General features: G+C 39.3%; 1 protein-coding gene across 6 annotated transcripts in view; it reads right to left on the bottom strand.

Moving 5' to 3' along the window:
* The window catches only part of LOC106073954 (uncharacterized), a 34,768-nt gene extending 28,760 nt beyond the window's left edge, over positions 1 to 6,008 (bottom strand). Inside the window, exons 1-2 of one of the 6 annotated variants that reach the window (XM_056012242.1) lie at positions 5,862 to 5,993; positions 3,704 to 3,904 (exon numbers count right to left, since the gene is read on the bottom strand). The gene's annotated coding sequence lies outside the window, so the exon portion shown is untranslated. Of the gene's footprint in view, positions 1 to 1,064; positions 1,342 to 3,703; positions 3,909 to 5,861 lie in introns of those variants that run through there. The other 5 variants (XM_056012243.1, XM_056012244.1, XM_056012246.1 and 2 more) reach the window with 5 other exon arrangements.
* Positions 6,009 to 19,662: the final 13,654 nt, after the last annotated feature.

The raw sequence follows: 19,662 nt of genomic DNA on the forward strand, positions 1-19,662 counted from the left end.
ATACTAAATAGATTTTTTCTCTTAAAAAAAAAACAACTTATTTTTGTGTGTAAATGTAGTAGTTAGTATTTCAGAATTTATATAATTTAGCAATACAAAAGTAATAAAAAATATTTTTTGACAAAAATCTAAAACCATTTGCATAAATATGCTAAAAATATGGCAAATTGTCATCTCCCCTTCTGAAGAGCCTCCTGTGTTTGTTACTATTAATAGTGAATAGTAGTAAAAGTAGTATATTTTTACGAAAAAACTGCTTGCATAAGTGATTTTAAAAATTAGATTTTTCGCTTTCAGAAAAGAAAAAAAGTAGCCGTTACATCAAAACTTTGAATAGTCAAAAATATTTGGTGTCAGATTTTCACTATCTTTTCTAGTTTACGAGATCTAAACGTGACGGACGGACAGACATTCCACAGAAAACTAATTGCGTCTTTTCCCCTTTCGGGGGCTACTAAAAATAGCGAAAAAAACGTACAGCAAAGACAGACAATACTGCGAAAGGCGTAGGACGTAATTATCTTCTGCTAAGAAGGAGCGTCTGTAAGTTATAAGATAATATTAAGCAATGAGCTAGATATTTTTTTGTCATTTCATCTTAACTTTGGATGACTGTATTGGAACGAGGAAGAGAATTTGTAATCAGCTGATCCACAACTACGAGTGCCCGTATTTCGTTATTGAATAAATAATACAAACAAGCAAAATATAAATCAAATTAAAAAAAAAAGAAGTTTATCTAAAGATAAGAACTCCACATTTACATTATCTCTCAATATTTTGAGATTTATTTCCCTTTTTTGGATATCAAACAAACAAAAATAATTTATCACCACTATTTAATTACTTAATTGTTTGATTTTTTTTATATTGATTAATGTTTTGCTAGGAACAATGAATAATTGTCCAAAATTGATACCTCATCCTATTATGGAGAAGGGGATAAATAACGTGCTTTAAATGTGAAACAGACAGACAGACAGACAGACAGGCAGGCGGAGTGAATTGATATAAGCTTTGTGATAAACTATGTATAAATTAATCGACTAAATTCTAATACCAACTTTATCTTATGACTGCAATGAGTTACATGAGCTATCCATGTGGGCTGAGACTTCAACGACAACGCTTCAAGAAACAACGAGGTTTTATTTTTACCCCCTACATACCTGGCGGGTCATATCAAATGACAACAAGCACACATCGCAATAAACAATATGTATCCCAGACATGCACACGTTTCAAACTTCTTTACCAATAAGAACCACCTCGTCTCGTCAATGCATGTCTTACTGAATCCCGATAAGGGTCGATAACTATTAGATTAGCCTATCCATCTGATAGTGGTTTTAAGGCAGTCAAACACTTTTGCTAAGATAACGAATACACATTGGAAACTTTTTTCATATTAAATGTAAAAATTGCAGTTGACATATTAGTAGGTTTCATTTTGGGCTGACATCGTGGAGTATAAAGTTAATCTGTTGTTTGGTACGAGGTCTCTATGCTGTCTAGATTTTCACTTTCACTTATCACTTAGTCTGTTGAACCATTGGGGTAACATACATATCTGTCAAGCGTCTCTTTTAGAATACACACGTTACTTCAAAAAGAAGATGATTACGTCCTACTGCGTGTCAATCTAGTCATGCATGTTTATCAATGACTTCAATTCTGTCTCGCTATCCGTTACTCTCTGTCTAGAGCCTTGAGTCTCTGTCAGCGAAAGGCCCCTCTTTTCTTTGATGTTGTCTTCCAATCGCTTTCTGCCTCTTCTACTTTTTCCTGGTATTGCTCCCCGAAGGAAGGACTTTGCGAGCTCAGAGGACCTTGTCATATGACCATAAAGTTTTATATTGCGTCTTTTGACACTGTCGGGCAGGTCATCGTGACGTTGTGATCCTGTTTGTAATCTAATTTACTTCATACATATAATATGTGATGAGACAATAGTAAGACGCGTAGAAGTTGGGTTTAACTGGGTATTTCCTTAGTGGCGAGACAGTATATTTTAAAACTTAGAACGGAAATAGATTAGAAACGATTAACGGACAAAGGGCGACAAAAGAGACCGCTTGTAGCAAAGATACGACGAAGACTGTGTCCTTATTTTGTAATAAACTTGTTGTTTTAGTTAAGAACTGCACTCTTTCATTAATTACTGTTTGTGTTCTGTTGAAGGTTGGAATTACGAACTCGCATATAACATTAGATCTACAAATAGTCAACATCATTTACATTACATTCAACCACCTCAGCAAAGCTATTTAAAGCTTTTATAGTTCAGACATATTACTCCTACAAGGCTACAAATGACAAAAATGAATACAGCACTTTGGTGCTACAAGTCAACGGCAGGTAACAATAATCTGCTCTTTATTTTAGGTAATGAAAAAGTAAAGGAGGATTGGCTGAGATTCCTTTATTGAAAGGTCACTGTTGAAAACTAGAACATAAAATTAGATTCTACAGTGTTGAAAAGTTTTACGGCTTACCAAAACGCTGCTGTGACATAATGGGGAAATAACTATTTTTTGAGAAATTGTAAAGTTAGGAGAGGATTCCCCTTAGGAAGTTTATATAAGGCCATGAGGACCGTGTTTAGTTGCCACTTGCTCCTGAGTTACCAGCTTGACCACTGGACCTGCGTTGTGAGTTGTGAGTTGTATTTTTTCTGGTCGTGTGTCTTAGGGTACTCGGATGAAGTGTACCCTGCTCTAGCGATCTTTGGGCTAAGTAAATCTTTAGTCATTATTGTATTTTATATAATGTATTAATTAGTAGATATAGTCTCAAATGATTTCCAGGCAGTAAGTTTTACCCTGATGTTCTGCATCCTGGGGTACTCCCAAACGTGACATATTTGTATAGCTTTGTTTCTGAGGGATTCAACTCTGTATTGAATCATCAGATAGGCTTTACCGAACGGATGGCTATAGGTGGGATTCTATGAAGCTTGTAGGTTCATAGGTTTACCTGAAGCTTATAGTTCATAATGACCCCCTTGTAGTTTTTTTTTTGGCTAAAAGTGGCTGTGTCAGCCTGAAGCCTGGGACCCCGGAATGGCCAAAAGTGGTCGTATATTGACCTGAGGGGGCACGACATGGCCTAAAGTGTGCCGATGTGCCAAAAAACTCAAAACTCAAACTCATATTGACCTGAGGCCTGTAACCTTCATTTTTCTACTCTGATGTGTGATTTCCAGAATGTGACGATAGTGCATATAATATGACAAAGTTGGTGTGCCATACTATTTTTGAATGGGTATCTTTTGTTTATTTTGTGTTGATAAGGCCTGTGAGTTGATGGCCATTTATTTACATATTTATTTTACTCATGTAAATAAACTTTGTATATATGTTTACCTGCGACTTTGTTAAGTCTTGTCTTGTATACATTAGTTTAATTGTATACCTAGAGGTTATACTTAATAACCTAGGAAATACAAGTAGGGACCAATGTACCACTGGACGAACGTGCCAGCTATTCTTTAACACTGATCTGTTGATCTAAAATACCTAAATCAATCTATAAGTCTCATTGAATCCTTTTAGCTATACCCGCTAATAGGTAAATTAATTGATCACAATTTTGTTATGTAAAATGGGGTACTCTTACAAGCAGAGCCTCATTCAATGTGTAACAGTTTCGCTTATCTTCTGCACACCGGAGACACCAAAATGTTTACTATAAATAGATTTACCTCCATGTTTGAGCATCTTCAACATAATCTCTGGAGTTCCCCACACAATGTCGGCGTGACATGGTTGTTAGTTTTGGACTTGTCACCACGAGAATTTTGAAAACTCTAGACGACTTGCCCAAGTAATTGTCTAGTTCATTTTATCAATCGTCACGTCAGGTTCGTGCTCGAGTGATTCAGCCCGACTCTTGCTTTCTCTCTCTTACTTATCCGACAGGAAAACACAAGGGAAACACAAAGGAAATGACACACTTAAGTACATTGCAACAACATATTAACAGCACAAGTAGAGATATAAAACAAAGTCATTGTTGTCAAGTAAAGATAGATTAAGGAAGATAGAAGTGGCTGGAGAGACCAAAGTTGTGACCTACACATTTGTCACTTGATGCTGACAAAGTACTTGTCTGCCCTGGGGAGGGCAATCTGTTCTCTTTTCCCGACAAGTTTATCTCAAGCAGTCCTTTTTCTTAGAACTTATTTGCCGTATGAAGAATGACAAAGTTCACACTGTCGGTTAAAGTTGGCTTAGGATCAAGTGGATGTTGACTGCAGCGTCGGCGTCGTTAGCGGAGGATTGCTGGCTGCGATGAAAGCGGATCCGACTTCGCAGTTGCTGCCTTTAGTAAACAGGCTGTGGTAAGGGAAACTATCAGCACATTTCAAAAAAGCACTGGGCCGTGCTCTCCACTGCCAGGTATTCGGTCAGAGCAATACATGCATTATGTACATTCTATAATAATAATAATGATAATAATAATAATAACCGCTACCATTATCGATATCGCCGTACCACTGTCTCATAATTTAAGAAAAACTGAGATAGAAAAACAAAGAAAATATGGGAACCTAGGCTTGGAGATTAAGCGTCTATGGAAATTGTCCAAAATAACAATACACTCCATTGTTCTATCAACCGAGGGGATAATAACAACTGACCTCACAGACACCTTCCAGGCCCTTAACATTCCTAGGAACATCTTCGTTGCCTGTCAGAGGGCGGTAGTGCTGCAGACCTGCCACATCACCAGAAAATTCCTCAGTGGAAACTGTTAAAGGGACTACGATGAATTTTGTTTCTCTTTAGCGAAACTCGACCCTGGCAGCGCCAGAGAATGACTACTCGTTCATTTCTAACATAATAATAATAATCTTTATTGTCCGTATGGAAATTCGTCTTACAATTTGTGCATTATACCAAACAAAAAACATTATAACTATAAGAAACCAAAATGTATATTCACACCAGACGCACTCATAATTTACATGTGAAAAAGTTTATATCAGATTATTTAATGATTTGATTGTGAGGTATAATACAATTTTAGAGTTTGTTTGTCTTTGCTATCGGTGTCTTGTATCTCTTTTGTGATGGTAAAATCGCAAAATCCTGACACAAAGGGTGATTTTTTATTTCTAGGATCTTGTTAGCTTTTTTATAGATGTTTGTCTCAAACAACTGCCCAAATGGGGTTTGTTTTTTGCCAATAATTTTACCAGCAGCATTTAGGATTTTATAAAGTTTATTTTTATTTTTAATACTCAGATTGCCATACCAGGCAGTGATATTGAAACTTAAAATATTGCAGATGTGAGCGTGATAAAACATAGCCAAAGCATTTTCGATATCATTAAACGAGGACAGTTTTCTTAGTAATCGTAATCTTTGCTGCCCTATTTTGCTGATATAATCAGTATTTGCAGTAAAATTTAGTTTATTGTCTAGGATAGTACCAAGGTATTTAAAAGTTGGCACTATTTCAATAGTCTCTCCAGCTACAGAAGCAATATCATTTTCCTTCTTTTCCCTACGAAAATCGATTATCATTTCTTTGTTGTTTTTTTTACATTTAATCAGATTGTTGATAGGGCTACAAACAGCTAGTTTAATTTTTAGCGTAGGATTGACGTTTTCCATATTGAATGACACCCCAAAACGACAATTTTTTTCTATGTATTTCCGTATATTTTAAGGACTTTCGTATATTTTGCAATTTCGGTAGATTTCCAGGAGCTCCTGGTAAATCGACAGGAGTGCGCGGGAAATCTGTTTTAAGTAATAAAATGGTTTAATTTAATAATTTATACACCTTGAATTAGCGCGGCTCCCATGAAAGTGCGGATCCTTCGGTCACATATATACTATACTATAACATACCTAATAACTTGCGATAAGTGACAAAAAATCCTATCACATAATAAAGAAAAAGCAACATGTGGTTGGATCATATATAATCTGAGTCAATAAATGCATGCTTTATACCCTCGTGAACGTAGCAGGATATATTATTGGAGAGGGTAGTAAAAAAAACACAACATATTGACATAAGCAGTTGGTAATATTGAAACTCCAACAGGATTAAAAGTAAAAATAAACAGAACAAAAGCTCACAGAGGTTCTCAAAAAAGAGGTATGTTAGACATCACTCGCTGTAAGTTGGTGTGTTGATGTGCAACTCCTGGTATGTTGGAAGTAAAAGTGTGAGCGTTAAATCCTGGGCAGGGGAGACGGAGGCAGCTAGTTCTGGAACATTCTGTCCGGTCGGAGGTCGTACAAAAAGGGCTTTAATAAGTGACATTTCTGAGACGGGATGAGGGTTGAACTAGGTATGTCGATGTCACGCAAGAAGAAATGGTGGTAACTGTGTTTGTACTTTACGAGTCTAGAGCCTGACAATATGTCATAGTCAGGAAGTTGAAAGGTAAACTAGGGAGCAGAGACTTGGACGCAATCATGTACATAGTTCAATCCACTACTCTTATGGGGTAAACTGGAACGTCTTATACCGAGCAGACGTTTTTTCTCCTGCTGATGATACCCCAGGTCAGAAGTCTTTTGTCTTATCTGTGCTACCTCTGGTCAGAAGTTTTTTGTCTTACCTGTGCTACCTCTGGTCAGAAGTCTTTTGTCTTATCTGTGCTACCCCTGGTCAGAAGTCTTTTGTCTTATCTGTGCTACCTCTGGTCAGAAGTCTTTTGTCTTATCTGTGCTACCCCTGGTCAGAAGTCTTTTGTCGTACATGTGCTACCACTGGTCAGATGTCTTTTGTCTTACATGAGCTAATTCTAGTCAGAAGTATTTAGTCCTGTCTGTGTTTCCTATGTGTTAAGATGTCTCTATCGTCACACCTAATGAGTGATAAGTGGAAACAAAAAAGGAAGTAAGAGTTGTCGCGCCCAAGTTTATAGGAGAGGCCAGTTCAGGCCAGCACAGCGATTCAGTTCGGTACTGTTAGTCCTCAGTGAAAGCAATCCGGTACTGTTAGTCCATAGTGAAGTCAGTCCCGTGCAGTGAGTCCTCGAATGAAGTACTACAAGTCGAGGACGAGTCAAAGTTGAGTCCAGTGTAACCTAGTGTATCATGTAGCCGTGTAGTATTGGCTGCTGATGAATTAGTTATTAAAGTATCCCATTATTTTGGAGCCCCTGATGTCGTCAAGTTCCAGAGTTCGTTGTTAGTGTTGAGAAGTGCTTGCAGAGCGCCTGATTAGTGAGGCTAGCAGCAATGAATCTTACTTTGTCGTCAAAACATCAGCTTCATTCACATCATACAGGAGAAATATAGAAGTAAAGTTTCCCTTTTAGACCGTGCGATCTATAGGGCAGATGATTTTAAGGTCATATGTTTATTTTGCCAAAGGTTTACGAACAGGGTGTAATGTGGCCAGCACAATGACCAAACGCTTTTACTTTCCCCAACTAAGAACAGGTACCAATTAGAGTTAGTGGACTCAGGTGCGCCCTAAAAGTCCTGAAATCCCCAAAGATCCAAGGTTCGGATCAGCCACTGCAGTAATAATTGTCACACAAGTAACTCAATATTTCCAGTATAGTTGCTATTTTTGGTAACGTCACCAATAGCCCATAACATAAGAATAAAATATACATTAAAATGTTAACATTATTTTCAAAATTAAGGTCACTATTAAAGAATGCCTAATTTTTCCACATTGTCAAAAAATGCCTTATTAACCGGTGCCTAAATTTTCGGGTGCCTAAATTTTCGGGTGCCTAAATTTCCGGGTGTCTAAATTTTCGGGTGCCTAAATTTCCGGGTGCATTAATATCCGGTGCCTAAATTTCCAGTGCCTAAATTTCCTAGATTCCTCTCAACTAACTCTGAGATAATGTATACATCTCTCCCTATACAAAGTATTCACCACTAAGAGAGACATTACAATGTCTGATTCTAAGCGGCAGACTAGATCTCTGTCCATTCACACCTTGAGATCCACTCTATGTCAAGATTCTCAAAGCGTCACTATTCAAACTCGCTAGTCTTGCTCCACACGAGCCAAGTTTTTACCAGGGATAACTTCGGCTATTCAAACATTTACATTTCGATTTTTTTAAAAAAATTGAGTTATAATATTTGTGCGATAAGATACAGTAAAATAGAAAGAAAAGAGAAACCTATCTGGAGAAATATGGGTGCAATATAAGGTATCGCTTGAAAAGCATAGATTAAAAAAAAAAAAAAAAAAAGTGGAAGACTGGAAGGAGATAGCCAAGGACGGTCTATTGAAAGATGACTGTTGCCAACTAAAATAATATAATCAGCCACGACTGAAAGTCAGAGACAAGATTATGGAAATCTCCATTGCATGTTTAACAATGTCTTATATATTTCCCACAAAATAGGCTGCTAGTATACCTCATCTTATCTTATAGCTTATATATTACAGACGTTACTTTTAAAACAAGAAGATCATTACGTCCCACACGTTTCCTGTGCCGAGTCATGCACGTTCATCAAGGACTTTAAAACTCTTCTAAGTCGTTGGTTTTCATGGCTGATTCAGGCAACCCATTCCAATCTCCAGGGTAAAAGGAGCACTTGTACGAGTTTGTTCTAGCGTATGAAGTAAGAAGTGTGCCTCGTATCTTTGTGTCTTTCTGAATATTTCATTAGGTTTTATTTTTCCCTTTCACTCTAAAGTCGCTCCATTATGTCTTCTTCATAAATTCCTCAAATTTCACCATTCACTTTAAATACAAACAGCAATGGTATGTTCAGGACACCTCCCGCGGCCTGTTTCTGTTAAAGAATCCGCAGTTAGAACCATATTCCCCCCTTCTCTCCGAAAACTTCTGGATAGCTGAGTCGCTGTTTACATACAAGTTTCAATAAAGCGATGCTGCTAGGATTTTTTGTTGAACCAAACAAGTGTTTTCATCACCTCAATTTTCTGTTTCAATTCATCAAACAGTCTCTACAAACATCGGCACTATTGATCACACGCTCGAGGGTGTTAGGGCGTTGGAGTCTGAGCATTGCCATGCCAATTATTGAGCTATTTTGTTGCATTTTAAGTGTATCCCATGGCAGCAGTGGAGTGGTTTAGTAGAGTCTGGTTGTATTTGGAGATACCTAAATCTTTGAACAAAAAAATCTATTTACAATAACTGCTACGGTACTATGTTAAAAATGTTACATGTTACACTTCACGAGACTAACTGAATCACACCCTTAGAGTTACGGGGATATAAAACGTGAACACATTTCATGTCAAAGTCTGAGCGTTAGAGCGAGTGTTTTGTGATAAAGAAACGTGAATCTTGTTGTGTTTTAAGATGGTATCATTTGACGCATTGTTAGGGAGTGTGTGTGTGTTTCTATGGTGACGGTGGGAAGACGTTACCGATTGGTTGTGATTGATTCAGCATAGGTGGCATTGTCATCTTTTGTTCTTAGTTAGGGGAGATGACTCCAGAAAGTATGACTAATAGGCTGTGTCATTGTACTTAGATTTTGTTAAAGAATATTATTACTAAAATCTAGTACATTTATATGATTTCATATATACTTCACTTTGTTTTGTTGAAGTTATTCAAGTTATTTGAAGTTTTCTTAATTAAGCTATATTACACCTACAACGGTTTAGTTGTCTACCAGCAGTTTGGTGTTACAAGACAACGACTGGTAACAACAGCATATACAGTCGACTAGTCAAGGTCACATTAAACTGACGGTAATCATGTAGGTCAGCGACCCGAACTAGCATTGTGTCATTGTAGTGTATAGATCTAGCCGGAGGGAAGGGGGGTCTCATAAAACTGACGGTAATCATGTAGGTCAGCGTCCCGAACTAGCATTGTGTCATTGTGGTGTATATATAGCCGGGTGTCTCATAAAACTGACGGTTTATACAAAAAAAATACTAAAATATTTTAAAATTTTACAGAAATTCTAATTATTCCAATATCCTTAAAATAAATATTTTAAAAAAGAAAACGATATTCGTACAAAAGAAGCTTTTTTGGAAACATTTAATAAGAAAAATGGAGTGGCGCGCGAGGAATTCCCCAAGGGTTTTTCCATAAGCGTCTTCATATTTCTGATTGAATTTTCGCGGGTTATCTGTTATATAGATTTGTTTCGGATGACGCTTACAAAAGCAGATCAGTCAAAACATTTTCTTTTCTTCTTAGTAGGCCTATCTACTTACTACATATAACTATTGTTGTTGAATCAATACCCCGCGCTGTGAGTAGATCTTGTCATTAAAAATTTAAGGTTAAAAACATTTTCACTTTTTTGTTACATGGCTGTAGAATATATTTTGGCCATCATAGATGTAGATCTAACCTAACGACCGACCAACAATAAGGGAAGGGGGGCGAAAAAAAATGTTTATTTTCATTGTAGTTTTTAAACCGTGTCTGATTATGATCAATGTTAACTAATTAAAATATCTTAAGTAAAAGACTTTGTTTCGACTTTTAATAATACCTTATCAAATGTAGACCGTTTTCGCGAGAGGCGCATGCATCAATATGAGTTAAAACTTTTTGAAGAAAACATTTCAAAACATCACCGCTAGTGTGATTCTTCTGGATTTTCCTGAGATTGGTCGAATTTCTATCGACTATTGCACTTCATTTATAAGACGATTTTTGTGTGTTCTTGTGAAGAAGATTATCTTAAAAAAGATCACGCCAATTACAGACGTCCGTGCGCTGTATATATATATATATATATATATATATATATATATATATATATATATATATATATATATATATATATATATATATATGTCGAATAATAATATTGACTAAGGCTGCCTCTTTATTACTAGATTTTATTTTGAGATGAATAGTGTGTTCTTAAAAAAAGACTCATTAACATTGGCCTTTTTATATTCTTTCTTCCTATTACGAGAAAAAAGATGTAAATGCTTTGAGAAAGAATTTCTGAAGCTAAAACCTCAGAATACGCTCAGCCCCGAAATCAGACCGACTTGAAATGAAACCCGTCTATTGTTAAATTCTATTTCCAGAAAGAACTTTTTACAACGCTTATAAATTAAATAGGCAACACTAGTTCCAACGGGCACGTTTTATATCGTTTCTCTCGGTGCCCAGCTTCTCAAGGGGGCTGGAACGCGAAAAAAATTTTCCGTAGAGGGTCGCAACCCCGAAATGTTTGAGAAACACTGTCTTAATATGTTTTATTACATGTCATTCAATAGATGACTTGTGCTTAGAATTATTTATTTTATATCGATTGAAGAAAAATATTCAGCGCTGAGTTGCTTCATTTTGAGCTAGTGATATGTTGGATAAATCTGCCGTATGTCAGATGGTTGTGGATACAATGCACATCTGTTCAAAATACAATCCAGATAATCTGTAAATATGTAAAAAAAAATAAAAATAAATCATTCTCTTGAAAAGAAAACAACAGATGCAACGCATTAAAGAATCCATGATTTTGAAAAGTAGCCTAAGTAATCCTTGCTAGTATTCTATTATCGGCAGTGTCTCGTTCTGAAAGGATCCACAAATAGTTCATTGGACACACACACAATGGTATTGGTATCCATGAATACTGGCGGCTAGTTCAAAGTGTCAGTGAAATAGACAATAAAATCCTTCAAATTGTATTAGCACACAAAAAGGCCTACTTTAAAAAAAATTAGATTCTACACCAGATATGTCTCACACGGAACACATCACTATTAGTATTGCTTCTGGTTCTTATACATCTCATGTAGAAATACATTAACATTTTCTGGGGTTTTGCCCAATTATTGATACAACTGGAGAAGACCTTATTAACGTCGAGATAGAAAAAAAAATACAAAATTGGAAATAAAACTTGAAAAATACGACAACGGTGTTAATATGAAAGGAGAAAAAGATGGAAAACTCTATTAAAAATGGATTTAAATCAACGGGTGCTTTTGGTCCAGCGTAATTGTAATACATTTCTTTTGCTAGAAAAAAAAGGGGGGGGGGGTTTAATAAAAAGAACAACTTACCCAACCCTAAATCTAGCGTTAGCTTTTTCTTTTAACCTTTATAGCTGCAGATTTCTCATTGTAAGTTGGCATCATTTTAAACAAGAAAAAGTGCTGTTGGCCAGACCACCACATCAGTCAAGTACAATTACATTCCCTTGTTCGATACCGAACAAAATAATTAATTACAAATAGTTAATTAACTAATTGGTTATTCTTTTTTTTTTTGTATTGATTCTAGGTCTCCTGTAGTGGCTACACAGAGCCTATTTCTTTGTTTGCTCATTATGTGGGAAGCGCGGTCGACAGACTATATGAACTTGACTTGGCTACCTATGAAGGGGGCTGGAGGTTTGAAACCCAACACAACCTAACCCTAACCCTAACCCCCAACCTAATTCGACCTGCGGGCCATTTTAATTTCCGACACTCGTGTCACGGGCCAGATGAACGAAAACGTAGGCCTACAAAAACGATACACCTGAAACCCGTAGATCCTGTGCTTCATTAATTAATGGGATATTTGAAATGTATCTTTTTTCCCCGCCTCAGAAGAATACTTCATTTCTCTACTTAAAATATCAGCAACATTGGGCTTCATCTCTGTACTTAGATTATGTGCTAGCTTTACAACCGAGTCATTTTTCTGTCTCTTTTTGGTAAAATATTCCTATCAATCCTCCAATTTCTAGGCTTAGTTTAACAACCTTTTATTCGCAACTAAAAACCAAGAATGCCGTCATATTTGTTTCATAATGTCGTTTATATATATATATTTTTTTTTTTTAAATAGCCACACTTTCTTTATAAAACAAATATGTTGGCCTATTATCATGTTCCACAAAAGAGTAAAGAACCATGTCACTTTTCCTGGTTGAAAACGTACATTCTACACTCAATACCTATTTCATAAACGCACAAATGTTAAATGTCATGGTACCAATCAATCAGGAGAAAAATTGAGGGCTCTAAGCCCCTAACGTAAGTACAGATACAATTTTGCACCTTCTAATTCTTTTTTTTTTTTTAAAAAGGGGGGATTTTCTACACTTTTCTACACTTTGTGCCTACATTTCGGAGGACCGGATGGAATCACGTCGAGGGCCGGATCTGGCCCGCGGGCCATACTTTGGGCATCACTGTCATTAAAGGCTTCTAAGTCAAATTAGATAGTATGGTCAGTATAGAATTCGACGATGAAACAATAGCAAATTTTACATAGCTGGGATTGTGTAAATAAAACAACAACAAAATCAAGCCATCGATGTAACATTGATCGTAATAATGATAATGTCCTATATTACAATGCTGGAGATAAGAAAGGGAAGAAACCAGGGCAAATGTAGTCGATGTTTAACAGGTGGAGTTATCGAACTTAACACACAAGAAACGAATGTAGATATAGATCAGTGGTCTTCAATCCACCACCCCCTTTTCGTATTTTTTCTCTTTAAAAAATCTCCCGCTCCCCCACCCCCACCCCCAACAGACAGATATTTGTAAAACTAAAATATGAGAAGGTAGATTGTGGTGATTAATATAGGCACTGTAACTTACAAATTGTTAATTAATCTTAAAATAATTAGTAAAAAAAAAATGTACAATAGCTTAGAAGATAATTACACTAATTGTCTTTGACATTATTTTTAGATTACTAATTTTCCCCTTGTTTTAAGTTATTAAACATAACTATTTTTTTAGCGGCCCCCGAAAGGGAAAAAGTCGCTATTAGTATTGTGTGAAATGTCTGTCCGTCCGTCCCGTTTAGATCTCGTAAACTAGAAAAGATATTGAAAATACGACATCATATGAGTTTAGACTTTAGACCATTCAAAGTTCTGATGCAACGGCTACTTTTTTCTTTTCTGAAAATTCTATTTTTTAAATGACTTATGCAAGCAGTTTTTTTTTCATAAAAATACACCACTTTTACAACTATTCACTATTAATAGTAACAAACAAGGGAGGCTCGTTAGTAGGGGAACTGTTTACCATATTTTTAACACATTCAACCAAATGGTTTTATATTTTTTGTCAAACTTTTTATTACATTTGTATTGCTAAATTAAGTCAGTTCTGTTAAACTAACTACTACATTTACACAAAAGAAAAAAATGTTGACTTTTTTTTAAAGAGAAAAAATCTATTTAGTATGCATACAAGTTGGGTATAATTTAAAACAACAATTAATACGTTGTCTTTCATATTATCGCGTTAACAGGACTAACGAATTGGGACCATAGGACATTTAACTAAAGGAAAAATATTTTTTTTTTACGAAAATGTTTTTTACTTGAGTAAAAAGAGATTGGCCCTTTACAAAACAATTAGATATTTATTATCAGACATCAGTTAGGCCAGGTTCACATCTACCTTCACATTCACTTTCACCTATCCTTTAGTCTGCTGGACCGCTAGGGCACCACATAAGATCTGTCAACCTTCTTTCTTCATTCTCTGTCATTTTTTCTTTGTTTAAAGTCAAATTTTGTTTCATGTTTAATAGGAATAATAAAATATTTTTGTTCATAAAAAAGATATAATTTTATATAATGGGATCTTTGCGTCTCCTGCAGTCTAACAATGTTACAAATGTCAGGATGCAGGCTTTTAAACAGTTAAAGCAAGGCGAAGGTCTCCTATAGTAGCTACACCGAGTCTATTCTTTGTTTGCATATTATGTTTTGTCACAGAACTAAATCCTGTTTCAACCTTTTTTGAAGGAAACGCTAAAAATAACAATTCCATGCATTGTAGATATAACAAGCTTTAATTTTTTAAAAAGCTTATTAACTTGTTCATTTATCAATCTACAAACTATTTTAAGCGCATTAGAACTAAAAGTGTAAATAGACACTTCATGTTGCATTCAAAACGAAAATAGTCCTTTGTTTTTATAGAAACAAAATTTCCCAAACTAAAATGACTGTCTATATAAATGTCTCCAGTGCCAGCTTGGAATACAATGTTGAAGACGTCTTTCAATTGTTTTCTTTTTGTTTCGAAAAAAGCCCTCAGTTTCACCTCTGCTCGACCTCTAATGCTCCTGATGTCTCCTCAGTTTCACCTCTGCTCGACCTCTAATGCTCCTAATGTCTCCTCAGTTTCACCTCTGCTCGACCTCTAGTGCTCCTAATGTCTCCTCAGTTTCACCTCTGCTCGACCTCTAGTGCTCCTAATGTCTCCTCAGTTTCACCTCTGCTCGACCTCTAGTGCTCCTAATGTCTCCTCAGTTTCACCTCTGCTCGACCTCTAGTGCTCCTAATGTCTCCTCAGTTTCACCTCTGCTCGACCTCTAGTGCTCCTGATGTCTCCTCAGTTTCACCTCTGCTCGACCTCTAGTGCTCCTGATGTCTCCTCAGTTTCACCTCTGCTCGACCTCTAGTGCTCCTAATGTCTCCCCAGTTTCACCTCTGCTCGACCTCTAGTTCTCCTAATGTCTCCTCAGTTTCACCTCTGCTCGACCTCTAGTGCTCCTAATGTCTCCTCAGTTTCAGCGCTGCTCGACCTCTAGTGCTCCTAATGTCTCCTCAGTTTCACCTCTGCTCGACCTCTAGTGCTCCTAATGTCTCCTCAGTTTCACCTCTGCTCGACCTCTAGTGCTCCTAATGTCTCCTCAGTTTCACCTCTGCTCGACCTCTAGTGCTCTTAATGTCTCCCCAGTTTCACCTCTGCTCGACCTCTAGTGCTCCTAATGTCTCCTCAGTTTCAGCTCTGCTCGACCTCTAGTGCTCCTAATGTCTCCTCAGTTTCACCTCTGCTCGACCTCTAGTGCTCCTAATGTCTCCTCAGTTTCACCTCTGCTAGACCTCTAGTGCTCTTAATGTCTCCCCAGTTTCACCTCTGCTCGACCTCTAGTGCTCCTAATGTCTCCTAAGTTTCACCTCTGCTCGACCTCTAGTGCTCCTAATGTCTCCCCAGTTTCACCTCTGCTCGACCTCTAGTGCTCTTAATGTCTCCTCAGTTTCAGCTCTGCTCGACCTCTAGTGCTCCTAATGTCTCCTCAGTTTCAGCTCTGCTCGACCTCTAATGCTCCTAATGTCTCCTCAGTTTCACCTCTGCTCGACCTCTAATGCTCCTAATGTCTCCTCAGTTTCACCTCTGCTCGACCTCTAATGCTCCTAATGTCTCCTCAGTTTCACCTCTGCTCGACCTCTAATGCTCCTAATGTCTCCTCAGTTTCACCTCTGCTCGACCTCTAGTGCTCCTGATGTCTCCTCAGTTTCAGCTCTGCTCCACCTCTAATGCTCCTAATGTCTCCTCAGTTTCACCTCTGCTCGACCTCTAGTGCTCCTAATGTCTCCTCAGTTTCAGCTCTGCTCGACCTCTAGTGCTCCTAATGTCTCCTCAGTTTCACCTCTGCTCGACCTCTAATGCTCCTAATGTCTCCTCAGTTTCACCTCTGCTCGACCTCTAGTTCTCCTGATGTCTCCTCAGTTTCAGCTCTGCTCGAGCTCTAGTGCTCCTAATGTCTCCTCAGTTTCACCTCTGCTCGACCTCTAGTGCTCCTAATGTCTCCTCAGTTTCAGCTCTGCTCGACCTCTAGTGCTCCTAATGTCTCCTCAGTTTCAGCTCTGCTCGACCTCTAGTGCTCCTAATGTCTCCTCAGTTTCACCTCTGCTCGACCTCTAGTGCTCCTAATGTCTCCTCAGTTTCACCTCTGCTCGACCTCTAGTGCTCCTAATGTCTCCTCAGTTTCACCTCTGCTCGACCTCTAGTGCTCCTAATGTCTCCTCAGTTTCACCTCTGCTCGACCTCTAGTGCTCCTAATGTCTCCTCAGTTTCACCTCTGCTCGACCTCTAGTGCTCTTAATGTCTCCTCAGTTTCAGCTCTGCTCGACCTCTAGTGCTCCTAATGTCTCCTCAGTTTCAGCTCTGCTCGACCTCTAATGCTCCTAATGTCTCCTCAGTTTCACCTCTGCTCAACCTCTAATGCTCCTAATGTCTCCTCAGTTTCACCTCTTCTCGACCTCTAGTGCTCCTAATGTCTCCTCAGTTTCACCTCTGCTCGACCTCTAATGCTCCTAATGTCTCCTCAGTTTCAGCTCTGCTCGACCTCTAGTGCTCCTAATGTCTCCTCAGTTTCACCTCTGCTCGACCTCTAGTGCTCCTAATGTCTCCTCAGTTTCACCTCTGCTCGACCTCTAGTGCTCCTAATGTCTCCTCAGTTTCACCTCTGCTCGACCTCTAGTGCTCCTAATGTCTCCTCAGTTTCACCTCTGCTCGACCTCTAGTGCTCCTAATGTCTCCTCAGTTTCACCTCTGCTCGACCTCTAATGCTCCTAATGTCTCCTCAGTTTCACCTCTGCTCAACCTCTAATGCTCCTAATGTCTCCTCAGTTTCACCTCTGCTCGACCACTAATGCTCCTAATGTCTCCTCAGTTTCACCTCTGCTCGACCTCTAGTTCTCCTGATGTCTCCTCAGTTTCAGCTCTGCTCGAGCTCTAGTGCTCCTAATGTCTCCTCAGTTTCACCTCTGCTCGACCTCTAATGCTCCTAATGTCTCCTCAGTTTCACCTCTGCTCGACCTCTAATGCTCCTAATGTCTCCTCAGTTTCACCTCTGCTCGACCTCTAGTGCTCCTGATGTCTCCTCAGTTTCAGCTCTGCTCCACCTCTAATGCTCCTAATGTCTCCTCAGTTTCACCTCTGCTCGACCTCTAGTGCTCCTAATGTCTCCTCAGTTTCAGCTCTGCTCGACCTCTAGTGCTCCTAATGTCTCCTCAGTTTCACCTCTGCTCGACCTCTAATGCTCCTAATGTCTCCTCAGTTTCACCTCTGCTCGACCTCTAGTTCTCCTGATGTCTCCTCAGTTTCAGCTCTGCTCGAGCTCTAGTGCTCCTAATGTCTCCTCAGTTTCACCTCTGCTCGACCTCTAGTGCTCCTAATGTCTCCTCAGTTTCAGCTCTGCTCGACCTCTAGTGCTCCTAATGTCTCCTCAGTTTCAGCTCTGCTCGACCTCTAGTGCTCCTAATGTCTCCTCAGTTTCACCTCTGCTCGACCTCTAGTGCTCCTAATGTCTCCTCAGTTTCACCTCTGCTCGACCTCTAGTGCTCCTAATGTCTCCTCAGTTTCACCTCTGCTCGACCTCTAGTGCTCCTAATGTCTCCTCAGTTTCACCTCTGCTCGACCTCTAGTGCTCCTAATGTCTCCTCAGTTTCACCTCTGCTCGACCTCTAGTGCTCTTAATGTCTCCTCAGTTTCAGCTCTGCTCGACCTCTAGTGCTCCTAATGTCTCCTCAGTTTCAGCTCTGCTCGACCTCTAATGCTCCTAATGTCTCCTCAGTTTCACCTCTGCTCAACCTCTAATGCTCCTAATGTCTCCTCAGTTTCACCTCTTCTCGACCTCTAGTGCTCCTAATGTCTCCTCAGTTTCACCTCTGCTCGACCTCTAATGCTCCTAATGTCTCCTCAGTTTCAGCTCTGCTCGACCTCTAGTGCTCCTAATGTCTCCTCAGTTTCACCTCTGCTCGACCTCTAGTGCTCCTAATGTCTCCTCAGTTTCACCTCTGCTCGACCTCTAGTGCTCCTAATGTCTCCTCAGTTTCACCTCTGCTCGACCTCTAGTGCTCCTAATGTCTCCTCAGTTTCACCTCTGCTCGACCTCTAGTGCTCCTAATGTCTCCTCAGTTTCACCTCTGCTCGACCTCTAATGCTCCTAATGTCTCCTCAGTTTCACCTCTGCTCAACCTCTAATGCTCCTAATGTCTCCTCAGTTTCACCTCTGCTCGACCACTAATGCTCCTAATGTCTCCTCAGTTTCACCTCTGCTCGACCTCTAGTTCTCCTGATGTCTCCTCAGTTTCAGCTCTGCTCGAGCTCTAGTGCTCCTAATGTCTCCTCAGTTTCACCTCTGCTCGACCTCTAGTGCTCCTAATGTCTCCTCAGTTTCAGCTCTGCTCGACCTCTAGTGCTCCTAATGTCTCCTCAATTTCACCTCTGCTCGACCTCTAGTGCTCCTAATGTCTCCTCAGTTTCACCTCTGCTCGACCTCTAGTGCTCCTAATGTCTCCTCAGTTTCACCTCTGCTCGACCTCTAGTGCTCCTAATGTCTCCTCAGTTTCACCTCTGCTCGACCTCTAGTGCTCCTAATGTCTCCTCAGTTTCACCTCTGCTCGACCTCTAGTGCTCCTAATGTCTCCTCAGTTTCACCTCTGCTCGACCTCTAGTGCTCCTAATGTCTCCTCAGTTTCACCTCTGCTCGACCTCTAGTGCTCCTAATGTCTCCTCAGTTTCACCTCTGCTCGACCTCTAGTGCTCCTAATGTCTCCTCAGTTTCACCTCATCTCGACCTCTAATGCTCCTAAAGTCTCCCCAGTTTCACCTCTGCTCGACATCTAGTGCTCCTAATGTCTCCTCAGTTTCACCTCTGCTCGACCTCTAGTGCTCTTAATGTCTCCCCAGTTTCACCTCTGCTCGACCTCTAGTGCTCCTAATGTCTCCTCAGTTTCAGCTCTGCTCGACCTCTAGTGCTCCTAATGTCTCCTCAGTTTCACCTCTGCTCGACCTCTAGTGCTCCTAATGTCTCCTCAGTTTCAGCTCTGCTCGACCTCTAGTGCTCTTAATGTCTCCCCAGTTTCACCTCTGCTCGACCTCTAGTGCTCCTAATGTCTCCTCAGTTTCACCTCTGCTCGACCTCTAGTGCTCCTAATGTCTCCTCAGTTTCACCTCTGCTCGACCTCTAATGCTTCTAATGTCTCCTCAGTTTCACCT

The sequence above is a fragment of the Biomphalaria glabrata genome, chromosome 15, assembly GCF_947242115.1.
Source record: "Biomphalaria glabrata chromosome 15, xgBioGlab47.1, whole genome shotgun sequence".
NCBI classification, from domain to species: Eukaryota; Metazoa; Mollusca; class Gastropoda; family Planorbidae; genus Biomphalaria; species Biomphalaria glabrata.